The sequence below is a fragment of the Condylostylus longicornis genome, unplaced genomic scaffold (assembly GCF_029603195.1).
Source record: "Condylostylus longicornis isolate FDR11 unplaced genomic scaffold, ASM2960319v2 ptg000080l, whole genome shotgun sequence".
In the NCBI taxonomy this organism is placed as follows: domain Eukaryota; kingdom Metazoa; phylum Arthropoda; class Insecta; order Diptera; family Dolichopodidae; genus Condylostylus; species Condylostylus longicornis.
This window is the reverse complement of record NW_026578048.1, coordinates 3,737,673-3,755,077: the sequence shown is the minus strand read 5'-3', so window position 1 is coordinate 3,755,077 and position 17,405 is coordinate 3,737,673. Positions and strand designations below refer to the sequence as shown.

Below are 17,405 nucleotides of genomic sequence, written 5' to 3'. Positions count from 1 at the left end.
ATATAAGTAGTAAAATCAAATATCTAACTATATTTTCAAAAAGATTTATTGTTCCTTATTCCATAAGAGCAATTTAAGTTTTTCTCTTTTTTTTTGCATTCTTGAAAGGGAAAATATTTTTATGACTAAAAGAAATGTATTGATTTTCTTTTATTTCATCACATAATCACTTGTTTGGAAGAGAATAACCTTCCCGTAATTTTTGCTTTTACATTTTTACAATGTATATAATTTTTAAAGTCAATAAATTTTGAATTTTTAAAATCCAAAAGAACAATATATTCTCTTGTATAATTATGTGTAGTTTCTATGTAATTTACATCGTTTTAATTTCTATAGTATTTACTACACATTTCAAACAACCTTATATTATACGGAATACATAGGTTTTTCTTCGATTATGCTCTTTAATTTGAAATGAACTTCTGTTTATAATTGCATCCTTTCTGAATTTTACTACTTTCAATTTTATAAATTAAATTAAATTTTAATTATAAAATTATTAAATTTACAAAGTAACAAAAATTACTAAAAACTTACAGTGATGAAAATTACTGTTCAAATTAAATTAAAACTTTAATTTTATTTAACACAACTGGAACTACTTGAGATTAACAATTGACTGAATTCATTTAATTATTATTAAGAGAAATTAGAATATTAATTCAGAGTTATAACAAAGTGTAATGTAACTACAAATCATCTAGCAATGTAGTTATAGTTATGTGTAGCGATGTATTCTATATATAGTTCCCATATACATATGTGTATATGTTAGGTATACATATATAGTATAATAATCAGCCTGATTTTATTAAAAATTGTTAAGTTATATTACAGATAGTTGTGATTTCAAAAAATTTTCCATAATTTCAAATCTACTTATTAATTCATCAGTGAATTCATCAGTTTCAACTTTGTATAAAAACAACCATTTTCCTTTTACAATGTGTGTTTGTAAATAATATTGAAACAAAATACCTAATAGAGAAAATTTTATTAAATGCGTATATAGATTAAAAATTTTCCAAATTTTTTAAAACTAATAAATTTCGTTATCATATAATGGAAAACAGAAAAGATAAAAGAATTACGAATGTCAATGGTGATATTCTGTTATACATGATTAGTATATGTATAAAAGTTAATAAATTCCTCTCACTCTCTAATATAAACAAATTTTAAACACATAATATCACATTAAAATCCCATCAACACAATATAATGTAAAATAAATTAATTTTGTTGAAATGTCTAAATTTTAAAAAATAATTTTAACTCTACCCATGCAAAACACATACATATACTCATACGTATGCATGTAGATATATTGGAAAAGATTTATGTGATAAATAGATTTTTACGCGAATTGAAAATTCATAAAAGGCGCCACAAAAACTATCCAAACATTGAATAAAATTTTTTGCACACACATGGTGTTTTTTATTTCTTGTCAAATCAACTATAAAAAATAATGTATAACATTTAACGTGATTTAAATTCTTAAAATTGATTTATTTTTGGCACATTAAATATACCAAATAAAAATAAAAACAAAAATAAAAAAGAATTTACAAAAAATTTATGTGAATTACTTTTATTGAACCCAATTAATCAAAACTCTACATACATACATATATGTTCATGCTTTCGTACTCTATACTCTACAGTCGACATGCATAATATACTTTCAAATATTTCAATTTAATAGCTATTTGTTTTAACTATACCATACATATCATATATATCGTAAATAATTTACACATATATGTATATATATATATATATTATGTATATATATATATATTGTAAATATTTATTTATTTTTATTTTACATTGTGACATTGCGCAGGTGTTTCGATTTACTTTTCCAATTTTTTCTTCTCTTTTGAGAATTTTATTTTCTCCGGTTTTGTAATAAATTAAATTTAAGTTCCTTAAAAGTTTATACCTCTTTATTGTATATTTAAATTTATTAAGGATTAAATAAATCATATATTATCCAAAATTCTTATAAAAAATCCAAATATTGTAAAAATTTTTAATTTTGTCATGACGCATATGAAGACGTTGTGGTTTGAAAGTCTTTGTGGTTATATGGAAAAATTATCAAAAAATATGTTGTAAAGCACATTTCAATATATAGTATAAATTTAGATCACGATTTAGATTTAGTTAAACATGAGAATATAAATCAACTCAGAATTCGACGCTGATCAGAAACGTACACTTATGTCTATATCTCAGACCACTAATACCTATCGTTACACATACGTTCGTATGGGTAGAATTTAGATAGATAAAACTATATAGAATTGAAATTCTAATCAGTTTTCAAAAAATTATCGTTTTAGAGATTTAGAAGAGAAGATTTACTCTAATAAATTAAATTAAAAGTCTAATAAATTAAATTTTTAATTTTCAAAATAAGAAATGTAACTTTTTAAACTTTTACTTTGTAAGTTTGACCACGTAACAAATCAAAAACTAAGCAGTTTAAGTACAACTGTTGACTGTAACAATTGTACAATTGACATACAATTGTCTTAAAATTCAAGATTATTAAAAATAGTCATAATTTCAATAAATTATATTTTAAATGGTTTTTCTTACAATATTCTAATATTTTCTAGTCAATATAATCCAATAAAAACCGTAAACTTTAATAATTAAAATAAATATGCCTCTACATTTATTCAATTAAAATAAAATTTTATAAAATGAAATCTATATTAATCTAAATATATAATATTATACTTTAAATCACATTAAGATATTTATTAATTGCACAAAAATATTAAACTTTTAAAAAGAAAATCATTAATTATCATAATTATAACAATATTATTAATTAATAATATTAAAATGGATAAGTATATATACAATAAGTTGATTTACTTTAAAAGTATAGATTAAACTTTCTCGTACGCATAATATTTTTCTATTTTTAACATTATAATAGCATATAGTTTGGAAAAAACAGAAAGCTGTTCCAGTAAATCACTATGGAAAATATACATATTTGCTAAATAAACTAGTTTACTAAAATTTAAAAACTAAAATAGACAATTTTTATAATATTAAATTGAATTTAAATATAGTAAAATGATTATTATATCTTCGTATTCAAATTAAATATAAATTTAATAATCAACTACATATTATATATAACATAACATACATATATATAGAAAAAGTTGTTTTTAATTAATGAAAATTTTAAACTGGAATAAAAATATGAAGTTTTTCAATTAAAATCAGTAAAAGATATCAAAGAAGTTCATTGTAAATGATAAGCCTCTTGAATATCTCATAAATCATAAAAGGAACTTGATTGTACAATAATGTTAGTATAACATTTAATGTGTGGAAAACTTTTTTTTAATTTATGTATGAAACACATTGTATGAAAAGTTTAAATATAATGTAATTTAAAATTTTCAATTTTATCATATCTTTGGAATAATCCGTGTTCAGGTTGATAACTTTATATAAAATTAATGGTATTTGATTAAAATTCAAAAAATTAAATGTTAACCCAAGCAATTATAAAACTTTAAAAATTATTAAACCAGTTGAATCTTAAATGGCGACACAACAGGTATATATAATCAATTTTAGCCTAGGAAACCAAAATTTTGTTGCAAACCATTTTAAAGTAATAAAAGAACAATTTTGTCCTTAAATTTTTCGAAATCTTGGCCTCTGTTATAAATTGTTAAAATATCAGGTAATGGTATTACATACAATTGTATTTGCAAAAAATCATAAATTTTCTTTGCCACACATATGACGGGTCCTCTTCTTAAAAGCAACAAAATAAATAGGAAATTCATGTTTTAACCAAATTTTCGGAAATATCTATTAAATATTTTTTTTCCTTGAAAGTGATATTTAGAATCTAAATCCGGAAAGGAATTTCATTTGAAGTATCTCAAAAAATATAAGTCTTTTTACTCGTATTATAAAATACACCAAGCCTTAAAGATTTGAAGATCAGCCACAGGAATCAATGTACAATAGAACAATTCTACATAAAAACCCCAATATTATTTAATAAATTATTTAATAAATATAATAAAACAAAAAATACTATAAGAAAAAGAATTACAAACTTACAAGCTTTTCCTTTCAGATGTTCAAAATTTTCTCCATAATTTGTTTTCCTTTTCAAAATAGATTTTATAAATGAAAATAAAAATATACTAGCTATATTAAAAATAAATTTTAATAAAATTGTTGTATATTTTTTTCTCACTTATTTATTTTTTATTTCCTCTTGTTATTGTATTTTTTTTTATAGCACCAATTTTAGATTTTAAAATAGAACAAAAATATTCTTAAAAAATTTTATTTTTACGTTAATTATTTTAATAGAATCAAATATTTAATCAAAATATTTTATTTATCAAAAATTATCTTTAATTAATTATTTTTATTAAAATTATTTTAAAATACAAAACATGTACTTTTTACGACCACAATTAATTATCAATAATTCTTTATCTTATATGTATTTTTTTTTTCTTTTATATAAAAAATTCAATTAAATTTAAGAATATTCATTAAACAATAAAATAATTAAATAAATAAATAAAAAAACTAAAAAATAAACAAGAAGCTTTAATTTATATTATGAAAAATGTAATAAAAATAATTGAAAGACTTGATTAGAGAAACTCGGAAAATTAAAAAAAAAAAAAACGAATTTATATTAAATTTTTTTTGTTATTAAAAAAATATAAATTAAGACAAAAAAAGAAAAATATGAAAATCACAATGTCACGATTGTAAATATTGTCTAAAAAAAAAAAGGAAATTTATTTGAATTCAATTTTTTGAAAGGAAAATTCACTTGATTTGTAGCAAAGTTCAATTTCACGAAATTTAAAACAGTGAATTTTAATATGTGATCGACTGCTGTAATATCATCAATTGTTCATTTAAAAAATTTATCATATACTCTTGAAGTTTTATTATTATTACTAATTATTTTATTTAATATTGAAAATCTATATATCTGATACTCGTATGTTTATTAAAATATCCAGAAGAAATTCACTGATATTCAAGTAACTAAATACTTAAGCAATATTATGCAAATTTTCAATTTAACATACAATTTATATATATATGTAGATATGCATTATTTCTTTATTTTTTTTTAATAGTACATTGTAAATTGATTTATTGTTATATATTTTTTTTTATGTTTACTTTTTCTCCTGTTCTTCAAAAATTAAATGAGAAGAGTAGCTATTTATAATTATATATTTCTTAATTTAACATGCATTTTCATATATATATATATATATTTATTTATTTATTATACATGAAAATTTTATCTCTTCTTATTGTATATTGTGTACAGTAAAGTAAAAAAATATTACCATTAATGTTATATGTTTTTTTTTTTTGCTTATAATTTATGTAGGCCGCAATAATTATAAAAAGTAATTAATGTTTACAGTATATTTCGATACATAATGCGTATACACATACATACGTTATATATATGCGTGTAGAATGTAAGATATTTTTTACAACCTTATATTTTATATACCTTCAAATATACCTTTAGTAATCACCTCTTATCATTTTATTATTAACTTTTATTTATTTTAATTTTTTATTTTGTCTCTTATTACCTGTCCATACACACTTTTAACATTAAAAACAAAAGAAAAAAATTAAATTTACTTTTCCTTTATAATTTTTCTTTTCATTAGTTTTTTGTTTTGTTTATGTTTTTAATGCGTATACTACAAGAATGTTGTATACTTTTTTAGCTCTCACTTTTTTTTTAATGAGATTTTAAATTTTATAATAAAAACAAACACACTGCACACAGGAAAATAAAAAAAATATTATTAAAATTTAAATATTCTCTTCTCTTTTTTTTTTAATTATCACTTTTCATTTTTGATTTTCGCATTTGTTTTTCTTTTTCTGTTTTATGACAAGAAATTGTATTTGAGCACTAAATGAAGCCCTTTTTCAAATTGTTATTGAATTTTTTTAATTAAAGTGCTCAATTTGTTTCTTGTATTTTCTCTTTTATTATTTAATTACTTATTTTTTATTTAATTTAATTTAATTTTTATATTTAATTATCTTGCAATCTATATAATATAGCATCGCATATTTGAATATTAATTTATTTTAAAGATTTTAATTAAAAAAATTTATTGTGTTTTTCCATTAACTCTTAATTAATTTTTCCATTAATTTTATTTAATTTTATTTAATTTTATATTTTAAATATACTTTTATTGTTTAAATAATTCCTCGTATATAATCGTAAATCTTAATATTCACCTCAATTTATTCAAAAATCTACAAATGATTTGAATTCAGAAACGCGATCTCTTTTAAATACGAGAAAGAAGTTTGAACAAAATTTTAATAATTTTAGCGATTTTAATAAAATTTCTTATATTTTTATTATAATCCTTTATTTATGCAAATTTTTTTATAATAATAAAAAATTCATCAATTTAAAATTGTCAATAAAATTTTCTTTAAAAATCAAACATTAAGTTGGAATTTAATTTTTCTTTTCATTTTTTTATTTCTGTTTTTTTCTTCATTAAGTCCTCTAATATTATTTCGCAAAAAAAAAAAAAAAAACAAAAAAACACCAACAACAGAGGACTAAATTGAAAAAAATTTTTTAAAAGAAAAAAAAATAAAAAAAAATTTTAGTTAAAAGTCGGAAAAATTCGCGACTTACTCAAACGACGGTTGTAATTAAACTGATGATGGTGAATGGAATGAATAAAATGTTAAGCAAAACTTTTATTATGGTATTTTAGCTTTCAATATTATACATAAGGGGATTATTGCTGTTTATTATTTTTATTATTATTATTTTATTATTTTTTCTTCGTTTTTCTGTATGATGGCATGATGGTAAGTGCTGCTTTTTTTTGCTGCTGTTAATGCTGCTGTTACTGCTGATATTCGAGTTATTGTTGTTTTAGTCTTTTTTCTTATTCATATAGTTATTGTTATTTTTCTCTGTTAAATATTATATATGCGTATTATTTATATATTGCTAATGTGTTGCTTGCTCATTATTATTATTACTTTTAGTATTATTACTGTTAATATATAAGTAATGTTGCTACTTTTCTGTAATTCTGTATAGATTATATTATAGTTATGTTATATCATTATTTTTGTTGTTGTTTTTTTTTTCAAGTTAAAAAATCTCAAAATTCTTGTTTAGGTTTAAAGAAAAATTATTTTGCACTTTTTATTTTTAATTTTTTTTTTGTATGTTACGTTTTTGCCGCTATATAATCATCAAGATATCTTAGTTACTGTTATATGCAGACATAATTATTGAAGATGAAAGAAAATCAAATGTGTATATACATTATAAATACAGATAAAAAAAAAAATTTCTTTTCGTCATATGTACGTTCTTATTTATGAACTAGAAGAGACTAAGTGATGAAACAGAAACATTGACGGACAGGTGATGTTATTTTTGAGATTTCTTTCACTTATTAAATTTTAAGATTAATGTAAAATAAATGTTAATATTAAAATTTTGAAATTTTTATAAATATTAGAGAATCGCTGAATATTACAGCACTCATTAATTTCCTTCTAGTCGAATAAAAATTATTTAGGCATTCTCGTGTAGCGTTTTACCTGATTTTTAATACAAGTCATTAAATTTATACTATAAAAATTATTCGGCCGGCCTTAAAGTATTTCTTATAACATTAGAAACATAGAGAGTATTTGGGACTATTGTCTTGTTTTATCAATGTAATACAAATAAATTTGCAATAGTTAAAATTTTAAGACAATAAAATATTTTATGATGCGCTATATTCTCTTTTATGTAATAAATGAAATTTTCTGCAAAAAATCTCTTATTTCTGTCAATTATTTTGTTAGATTAAATGGAAGTAGAAGTCAATCCAATTGCTCGTAAAGTAGTTGTTTCTCCCTTGAAGAAATGAAAATATGTCCACTAATTAAAATCCAATATTCTATACTTAAATTATTCTCATTATTTTACAAAAATTATTTTATGCAATAAAAAATTGTTGCATGGTTTTCGGAAAAAGAACAAATTCTAAAAAAAGTGTTAATGTTCTAATCGAATTTGACATTAATAATTTTATAGAAATTTGGAAAAGCTTATAATTTTGAAAATTAAACAGGCTAAAAATGTAAATTTTTCCAATTTTGAAAGGCGGCAAATAACTTAAAAGTGAGATGAAATAAAATTTTGCACAGTTGAAATAAATTTTACAACTTAGTATCTTAAAAGGTTTTGAGTTAATAGTTGACTTTATTTACACGGCCATTTTCTGATTTTAGTGTTCGCTTAAGATGTTTTTCGGTAGAAGAAAAAAGTTTGCAATAAAAGGGGAAGAAGGAACAAATTGCAATACGCACACTAAAAATTAAAATATTTCAGAAAAAAATGTTAAACTTAAATCTTTAACAGGAAATAGTCAGAAACCAATTAGGCATATTAAAATATTACCAATATTCCAACTATTGGTATATATTTCAAATATTTAAAGCAAATGTCCTTTTAAAATATAACAAAAGCAGTATAATTTTTTCCTCACATTTCAGTTAACCTCGTACTTAAATTACAACAGTTACTGCCTTGCAACATTTTATTCAACAGTATTCAATGTAAATTAACAGACTACTTAATATAATTGAGAGAATAACAGAAATTGATGAGAGAAAAATATTGAAAAATTTTAAAAATGAATTCGCCACAACAGCGAAAACATTTTTTGATCTCATTTTTTTTATGTTCATTTTCTTAGTGTTTTTTTTTCAATGTTTTTTCCTTCAATTTCATTTTATTCAATTTATTTTATTTGGCCTTTTTATATAGATCTCGATCTCAATCGTTGCTTACAGCAATTTTACTATATAGAGAGTAGCAAAGTATAAAAAAAAACAAAAAAAAACGAAAAAAAAAATAGAAAAGAGCAATTTACCTGTTATAAACCAGCTGATTTTATTCATAGAAAAAAAGTGCAGTTATATTTTAAGCATTTTCCATTCAAATTTTCTTCATATTATCACGGTGGTTGAATTTTTGTAAATTTATTTTTCTTTTTGTTTCTTTTTTGCTTATGGAATTTACTCGTTTACTATTTTTTCAGTGAATTATCAAAATATATGTAAGTATGTGTAAGTATAAAATATTGAAGAATTGGAATAAAATGTGCAAATACTTAAAAATATTTATTTATTTTACAGGTGTATGCGCATATATGTACGAGTATGTATGTACATATGTAGATAAAGGTGAATTATAGAAATGAATAAATTGCGGTATGCGGTACAGATAGTTTGTTGAAGTTCTTTCAATTTTTTTATATAATTCTTATTTTTCTTTTCCATTATATTGCCTAGTTAGTTTTTATAATGGATGGCAATAATTCCATAACCATATGTTTATATGTATATATTTAAATTGGTGTACATACACATATGAGCTGAGACTGAGTATACTTTGTATCTGTTATATACTGATGTTGTATTAAAATGATGAATGCAATGCATAAGTGAATTAAAGATTTAAAAATTCATTGAATACACAATTCATTATTATGGTTTGATCGCGTATCGTATATAAAATCAAGATAAAATTATTAAAGATTTCTTTCATATATCTATGTGTATTGAAGGAAAAAGAAAAAAAAAGAAAGGGATTTTGTTGTCTCCATTTTATTTTTATTATTATTTTTAAATTATAGAATGAAAATTTTGCTTGTAATCTAAATTAATAGGAAAAATTGAAATGAATAGCTTTTATATTGATATTCAAATGTTTTGATTGAAAACTTTTACTTTTCCGATTTTTTTTCTCTCTCTTATACATTAAGTAAATTTTATATACAAAATAAAATTTTGTTTACACACATATATAGAAAATAAACGTAAGTTTTATAAATTTATAGATATTTAAATTAATTAAATTTTACTAATAACATCACGTGATTTCATTTTTTGAAAGAGAAAGAATTATTATAAAAATATTTCTTTTAATATTCTAAAATTAGTGATTAAATTAATAGAAGAAAATTTTGCAAAAAAAAGAGTCATTTTAAGTAAAATATTTAAAAAAAAATTATTAAAGCATGACAATGTTAAATAAAACAAAATAGAGTTGAATCAAACCAATGGTTTTTAAAATAGCACTTTTTCCTTCAATAAGTGAAAATATTGCTTTTAAAAACAATCTATCAAATTATTAAAATTACTTTGATTCACATACCAAAATATTTTTAAAAAATTGCATACAATTAGGATGAGACAAAAAAAAAATTTAAAGAAGCGTTAACATAATGCTCAAATTTACAGGTTAATTGCATGAGTTAAGAAAAATAATTATATTTTATCGTTAGGTTCCTATATTTATAGAAATTTGGAAAACCTTACGGTTCGGAAAACCCATATTGCCGAAAATTCAAATTTTACAGATTTGGAGAGGGGATAACTTGAGAGGAGGTGAAAGTGAAAAAAAAAATTTTAAATGCTGCAAAAATTTTAGACTCCCACAACGTACTGTATACAAGAACACCGATATCAAAATTTTGAAAAAAAATGGGTTTTTAAATAAGGGTTAAATTGTGCCGCGTTAGGAGAAGCTAGCCGCAACTTTTTAGTGTTTACTGAAAAACCATTTTTAGTATTTTCGGAGGCTACACATTTTAAGTGAGAAGGAGATAGGTAAAAACTTTTTTCTCCGGAATGTTCTAGTAATGACCGGTTTATGTATAAAGTTTCATTTGCCTGTATTCAAGGGTGTAGAAGTTTTGTAAAAATATCTAAGGCCAGACAAACATATGTCATTTTTAGCACTTTTTATAAAAGTTCTAAAAATAAACATATGTGAATTAAATGCTATCTTTGTTATGAATAACGAAAAAGGTTGTGAATGGTATATGACAAGGTACGTCGTTCGATTTAGGTCAAGTCTTCTGCCAATTATTACAACTGTATATGTTTTTTACTGTTTAATTAAAATAGCCAAGTGCAAACCAAATTTCCTCGAAAAGTTTTTAAATATGAAAATTCATTAAATATGCAAAAAACTTGTATAAGACGGTGCTTAAATTTTTCAGTTCCCGAATATGATAACCGAAACAGAACTTCCCGTTAGTCGAAACCACAAAATTTTGATAAATTTTCAAAATAATAAACTTGTAGCGCAGTAAATATCATATTTTCTCATTATACTTTTGCCAAGAGAATTTTATTCTGTTTATACCTATAATTGCTCTCTTTATTCGCAGTTTTCTTCTTTAATTTTAAACATTTTTATTGTAAAAAGTAATTGTTATCTCTTATACATTTAACATTAATTATCTCTCAAATCATCCTTTTATATCATAAACATTTAATTTTATATCGTATACATAGTATAATGAAGTTATATACTGCTGGACAATTTATTTAATGATCGTCATTAAAAAGATATGTGAACGTATAAAATATTATTTTTTCCCGAAATATATAAAAAAAAAATTTCAAAGCATGCCTCTAGATATTGACATAAAACATTAACATTGTTGTAAAAAGAAGAAGAAGAAGAAGAATAAATTTAAGAAGAAGTTCTTAATTTCTACAAAATTAAAAACTTTCTATATATACAAAATTTTTATTAACAATTATTAAGGAAGCGACAAATTATTTCACACCATTAATAAAAACTTCAAATTATACTCTTGTTTAATGAATTAAAAACTTTGCAAGAATATTTATATACATATACATACATATATGTGAAATGTTTAATTAAATCTCATAACATCATAAAATTTCATTAGAACCCATAAGAAGTTTTGTTTTTAATGTCTTCTACACGGAAATAAATTTATTTTTATTCTTAATAAACTCAAAAAAAAAAAAACTCATAAAGAAAGAGAACACACAAAGTTTTGAATAATTTTAAATTTAAATATTCACTTGTAACACAAAAGTGTTGTGCATATGTGTGTGTGTATGTAAGTGTGTGTGTATGTGTGTGTAAGAATAAATTAAATGTGAACATCTATGTATGTGAAAAGTGAGGAAGTTCTTACTTTTAATTTTTATTTTTATGGATTCTCATGTGTTATATATAACGGTTCTTACCTAATAATTAAAATGCAAATTAAATTACTAGTGATTAAAAATGATTAAAAGGCGCCAACTTTGTTTGATTATCTTTTACATTTTTTACCAAATTTATTAAATCAAATAAGAGAGATATTGTTTTCTTACCGAAACTCGAATCGAAATTTCGGTAGTCGCTCTATTGTTTCCTATTCTACTTGAATAAATTTGCAATTAAAAGGCTTAATACTTATTTTGAATAATCGAACCATTTTTTGGAATGCATACAATCCAAGAGATTAAAAATTTACTAACGCACAGTTCAATATTTTGCAACAATAAAAAATAATTATTGAATCTTATATTTCAACGACGTTTAATGAGGGAACTCCGACTCTTTAAAACTTTAAAAATTCGACGATATTAGGGTAAATTTTATATTTGTTCAGGAATAAATTTGACATTACAAACGGAATAATCACAGCATCTTACATAATTGAAATTTACAAAATATTGTTTCAAAAATATTCAATCATATGTTGACCACATCGAATTTTTATTTTTCATGTATAACAATGAAATTTTATTCGTAATTTTCCAAAACTTGTTTACTCTTAAGGTTCTAATATTAACTTTTTTGATAAATTATTCTTAGTATTGTAATTAAAAAGAAAACCTCAAGATAATATGAGAAAAATTCAAGCAGCAAAAAATTTTATTTTTTCAACAAATTCAATTTGTGAGCAAAAAATAATAAACGTTTGGCAAATTTCAAGTGGCATGGCAAGGTACCTTGCTTGATTCCGATTGAGTGAGACTAAATTTCAGAATTGTAAGTATAAAACCAAAATAATTGTGTGAAATAAAAAGATAAAGTGTCTTAGAACAAATGCAATGGAAATTGAATAGTGAAATTTTAAAACCTTTACTAATTTAACTTAGTTTCAACATCGAGCCTTGCCAGCAATTACTTTATTCATTATATAATAGGATATTGTCTTTCACAATTTCTGTCTCTATTCTCATTATAGTTAGGAACTGGTCATTATGAATTATTTTATGTACAAAGGCTATTCCCTTTTCTTGCTATAAGCTAATTAGCTGAATTTATTTCTGTCATGAGAAAACAAGTTTTCGATTTGCATTTTTAATCTTGTTGTTGTTTGGGCAATATTTGTAGGAAGCTAGCTTATTATAGGAAATATCAAGATTGCCTAGCTTCCTATAAAGGATTATAAGGCAATATAAACATTTTTTATGTTTCTGCCATCAAGTAGTTTTTTTCCCTTCCAATTTTGAAGAGTATCTGGTTGCATTTACACCATCATCTACTTGTAGAGTGCTAGTTTTTATCTCCTATTTAAGGGATGTTAAAAATTTTAGTACCACTTTTGTTGTTAAATTATTAACTAGCGCTTACTGTGCTCAGTTTCATGCTTACATCTACAATATCGTATATACTACAGCGAATAAATAACGAAATAATCGGTGAAATTTATCTCAGAGCAAGTTATTAAAATAAAAGCAATTTTTGTGATTTTTTTTTGGCATTACGCTAGAATAATTTTCCATTCTGAAAATTGTTTTATTTATTCTTCATGCCTAGTTTTGTTTTTTTTTTCTATTTCTTATTTTATTCTAAAAATTAGATTCTAAATTTTTTTTTCATTTAATTATTTTATTGCTACAGCGGTAGCAAAACTTTTTGATTCTCTTTCTACTTCTAGTTTTTTATTGTGTTTTAAGAACTTTTGCTTTTTTTAAACTCTTTTTGCTTTGGCTGCAGAACTTTTCTGATTTTTTTTTTGTGTAATTTTTTTTAAGATTTTCATCATTAGATAGTAAAATAATTATTATTGTTATGTGAGCTTTTCAAAAGTTGCGATATTTAATGATTATTATGTATAATATCCCATATGTGTTACCTATACATATATTCACATACAATAATGTAAGTTTATACATACATATGTATGAAGGCAGTAAGTATACGCAAAACTTATAAAAATGAGTTCGTATTCATTGAATAGCGCCGTTGGAGTTCTTTTTAATATGAATTTTTTTTTGTTGATATTTAATTTTGGAAAATTATACTAACGATATTTAATTCAATATATACGTATAAATATTTTAGTAAATGTGTATAACTATATAAAAAACAGGTTGATTCGGCATTATAAGAACGGTACTATTTACCATCGACTCTCCGTATAAAACGAATCATAATTTGTTCAAAAAAGAAATTAGTTCAATGCTGGAAGGGGTTCGTATTAAAATGAGCTAAGAAGAATTAGGTTTTACTGGAATTAGCTTCGTATTATAGGAGTTTGATTATACTATAGGAGTTAGTACATTAAATATTATAAAATATAAAGAATTTTTTATGTTATTATACTCCAAAAAGAATATTTTTAAAATATTTCGTCAAATTGTTTTAATTATGAAATAATTTCTCTGTATTACTTAATTTTATGCGACTAAAGGGTTGATTATAAACAACATTACGACATCCTTCATGAGTTAAATAGTCCCAATATTTTTAAAATAATTTAATCAAATACTCGTACATTATAATTAATTATTTTAATAACACATTATTATATATTAAATAATTAACAGTGACATCCACAGGGACTTTCTTTGGTCTTCCAGGGGTTCCTTTAGTTGTAGATGAAATTAGAAGTTGTGCTACAAAGCGCGTCTAGAACAGCATGTAAATATAGAAGCGGCTCAGCTGCTGGACAATGGCGTTATGACAGAAAGAAATAAGACCTTTCGATTTAACACAAAATACAAATGTCCTTATGGGAGGTATTTAATTCCTGTACAGAAAAACCAAGTTAGCACAGAGGTAATAGTTAGTCTGTAGGATCAGTTTTATCCATTCAGAGTTTAGGTGATTTTTTTAGGGTGGGAGTCACGTCCCCTCCACTTTCGGAGGAAAAAGGCAGGTAGCGCCGTCCTTCTTTGTCTTTTGGGATTTTTTCACCTACTAGGAAAAAAAATTTTAATTAAAATAGTTCCAATTTACAATAAAATAAATAATTTTTAAATTATTTCCTAATAATTTCAATTATTCACTTATTTATTCACTACACCCTGTATTAACAATTTAATAGAATCAAAAACATGAGTAGCTTCCATAAAAAAAAAAAAATAAAGAAAAAATTAAAGAAAGAAAAAAACTAAAGAGGAAGAATAGAACATGAATGAAAAAAAAAAAAATTATACGAGAACAGTAAAACTAGAAGAATATCAGCAGCAAGCAGCAGGTCAATAACTTCTCTTTTATAATAATTATCAGAGTACAAAATGAGATACAATTTGCGCTCATTTTGCGCTGGGTTCACTCAGATTTTCTTTTTGTCTTGTTTTTTTTTTATGCTTGATTCTTGTTTTCTCATTGTTTTCTTTATATTCCTTTTTTTTTGTTTATTGTTATTATTCTTTCTCTTAGCCCGAAATGTAAAGAAAAATGATGTAAGACATGTTAAAAATCAAATCGGCGAATTTGTACTTTTTATTTTTCCTTTTTTTTTTTTTTTTCTTTGCTTTCTTTACCAAATAAAGGTGATTCTTCTTGCTTACAGCCGGCTTATTGTACTTTTTAAATTTCTTCTTGCCTCTTGTTTTTTTTTTCTTTTTCATACTTTACAATATTCTTTTATACTTTGTTTAGCGCATTTTGTTCTTTTTATGTTATTTTGAATTTTTTTTTTGTTATATTGTAGTTTCTTATAGTTATTTTACGGTTTTTACTGGTCTTGCAATCTCCAAAATATGCGATGAGTTTTAAAGTTTAAGTAGAATTTTTTTTTTTGGTTTTTTTTTATAAAATAGAATAATAGAAAACTAGACGACCTGATACTGATTAAATAAGTATTATAAGTGAATAATCTTATTATAAGCATGCATTTTTGTTTATAATCTATATGTATAGCCGCAGAGAGTGTATTATTTTAAAAGTGTTTATGGGTATAATTTTCTTAAATCGTAATTCCTTTGCGTCTTCTTCAGTGTATAATGAATTTGGTGTAGATATTGAGAACATTAATATGTTTTTGGTTTTTTTTAATATTGTTGGAGGTGGTCTATACGTTCGATTCGTTTTTTTTTATTTATTTATTTTTCGCCTCTTTTCCTTTTTTTCTTCTATTCAGTTTGGTAAATGGTAAAGCATGACGAGATTATTATTACACGATTTCCACCTGAGCTGTTATCGGTCGGTAGTTTAGTTGTTTTTTTTTTTTGTATTTTTTTTCTTTAATTTTTTTATTGTTGCTCCCATTCTTAAAAGAATTTTTCTCTATATGTATATATTTTGTTGTTAAAAAAATAAGAAAAATAAGAAAAATTAAAAAAAAATAGGTGCAAATATAAAAATTTTTCTGTCGGTTTTTTTCTGTTTTTTTTGCCAATAGTTATAAATGATGATGATAGACTTAAGTGTTTATTTAAGGAAATAATAAATGAATTATATTATACTATGAAAAAAAAGATATAAAATGAATAATTTCATATATGAGCAGTCAGAGGGTAAGCATTTATGTAAAATATTATAAAAAGAAGACGAAGAAAAAAAAATTATTTTTTTCCAGTTTTTATTAATTTTTTTTTTCTGTGTTTTAATTTGTGATATGTAATCGCTTTTTCTTGAGAGAAATAATGTGAAAATGAACTCTTAATATAAAAAATTCAGAATTTTAAAAATATGCACTTATAATTTGTAGCCACATTGAATTCTAGTTAAAAAACTTGGGCATTATCAAAATTTTATGATTTTTATATTTTTGTTAATGGCAACACGCACGTAAATTTTATAGCTTAAAAGTGTGAATTATTAAATATTAACAAATGTAATAGTGAATTTTAAACAGATAACAGTTAAAAAAAAATGCTCAAAATTGTTAGAACTCTTATACACTTGTACATGTGCTACGATTTACCTACTAAGTAATGTAAAGTACAAATTTTAAAATTTCGATTTAAAATCGTCACTAAATATTAAAAATTCTTTAAAGCAAGAAAAATAAAAAATGTTAAGTTGTCCTTAAAATCTATTTAAAACGTGTTTTTATATATGAATAAATGTTTCACGCAGAACACTTTTGGAATTTTTTTTAGGAAGCAGTTAAATAAATTCAAGTTCAAAAAAAAATATAACAATAAGAATATTAGCAATTAATTCAAAAGACTTAAGTAAGAAACTTTAATACGAATATGTTACATGTTTTAATTTATATATGCATACACATATTATGTTATTTGATATGTATAATTACGGAGTAAACAAACAGGGTTTGCCGATG

General features: G+C 22.7%; 1 protein-coding gene across 1 annotated transcript in view; it reads right to left on the bottom strand.

Annotated features, from left to right (window-relative positions):
* LOC129613013 (serine proteinase stubble) overlaps nucleotides 1-4,194 on the bottom strand; it is an 80,368-nt gene extending 76,174 nt beyond the window's left edge. Inside the window, exon 1 of the mRNA XM_055526887.1 lies at nucleotides 4,120-4,194. The gene's annotated coding sequence lies outside the window, so the exon portion shown is untranslated. The remainder of the gene's footprint in view (nucleotides 1-4,119) is intronic.
* Nucleotides 4,195-17,405: the final 13,211 nt, after the last annotated feature.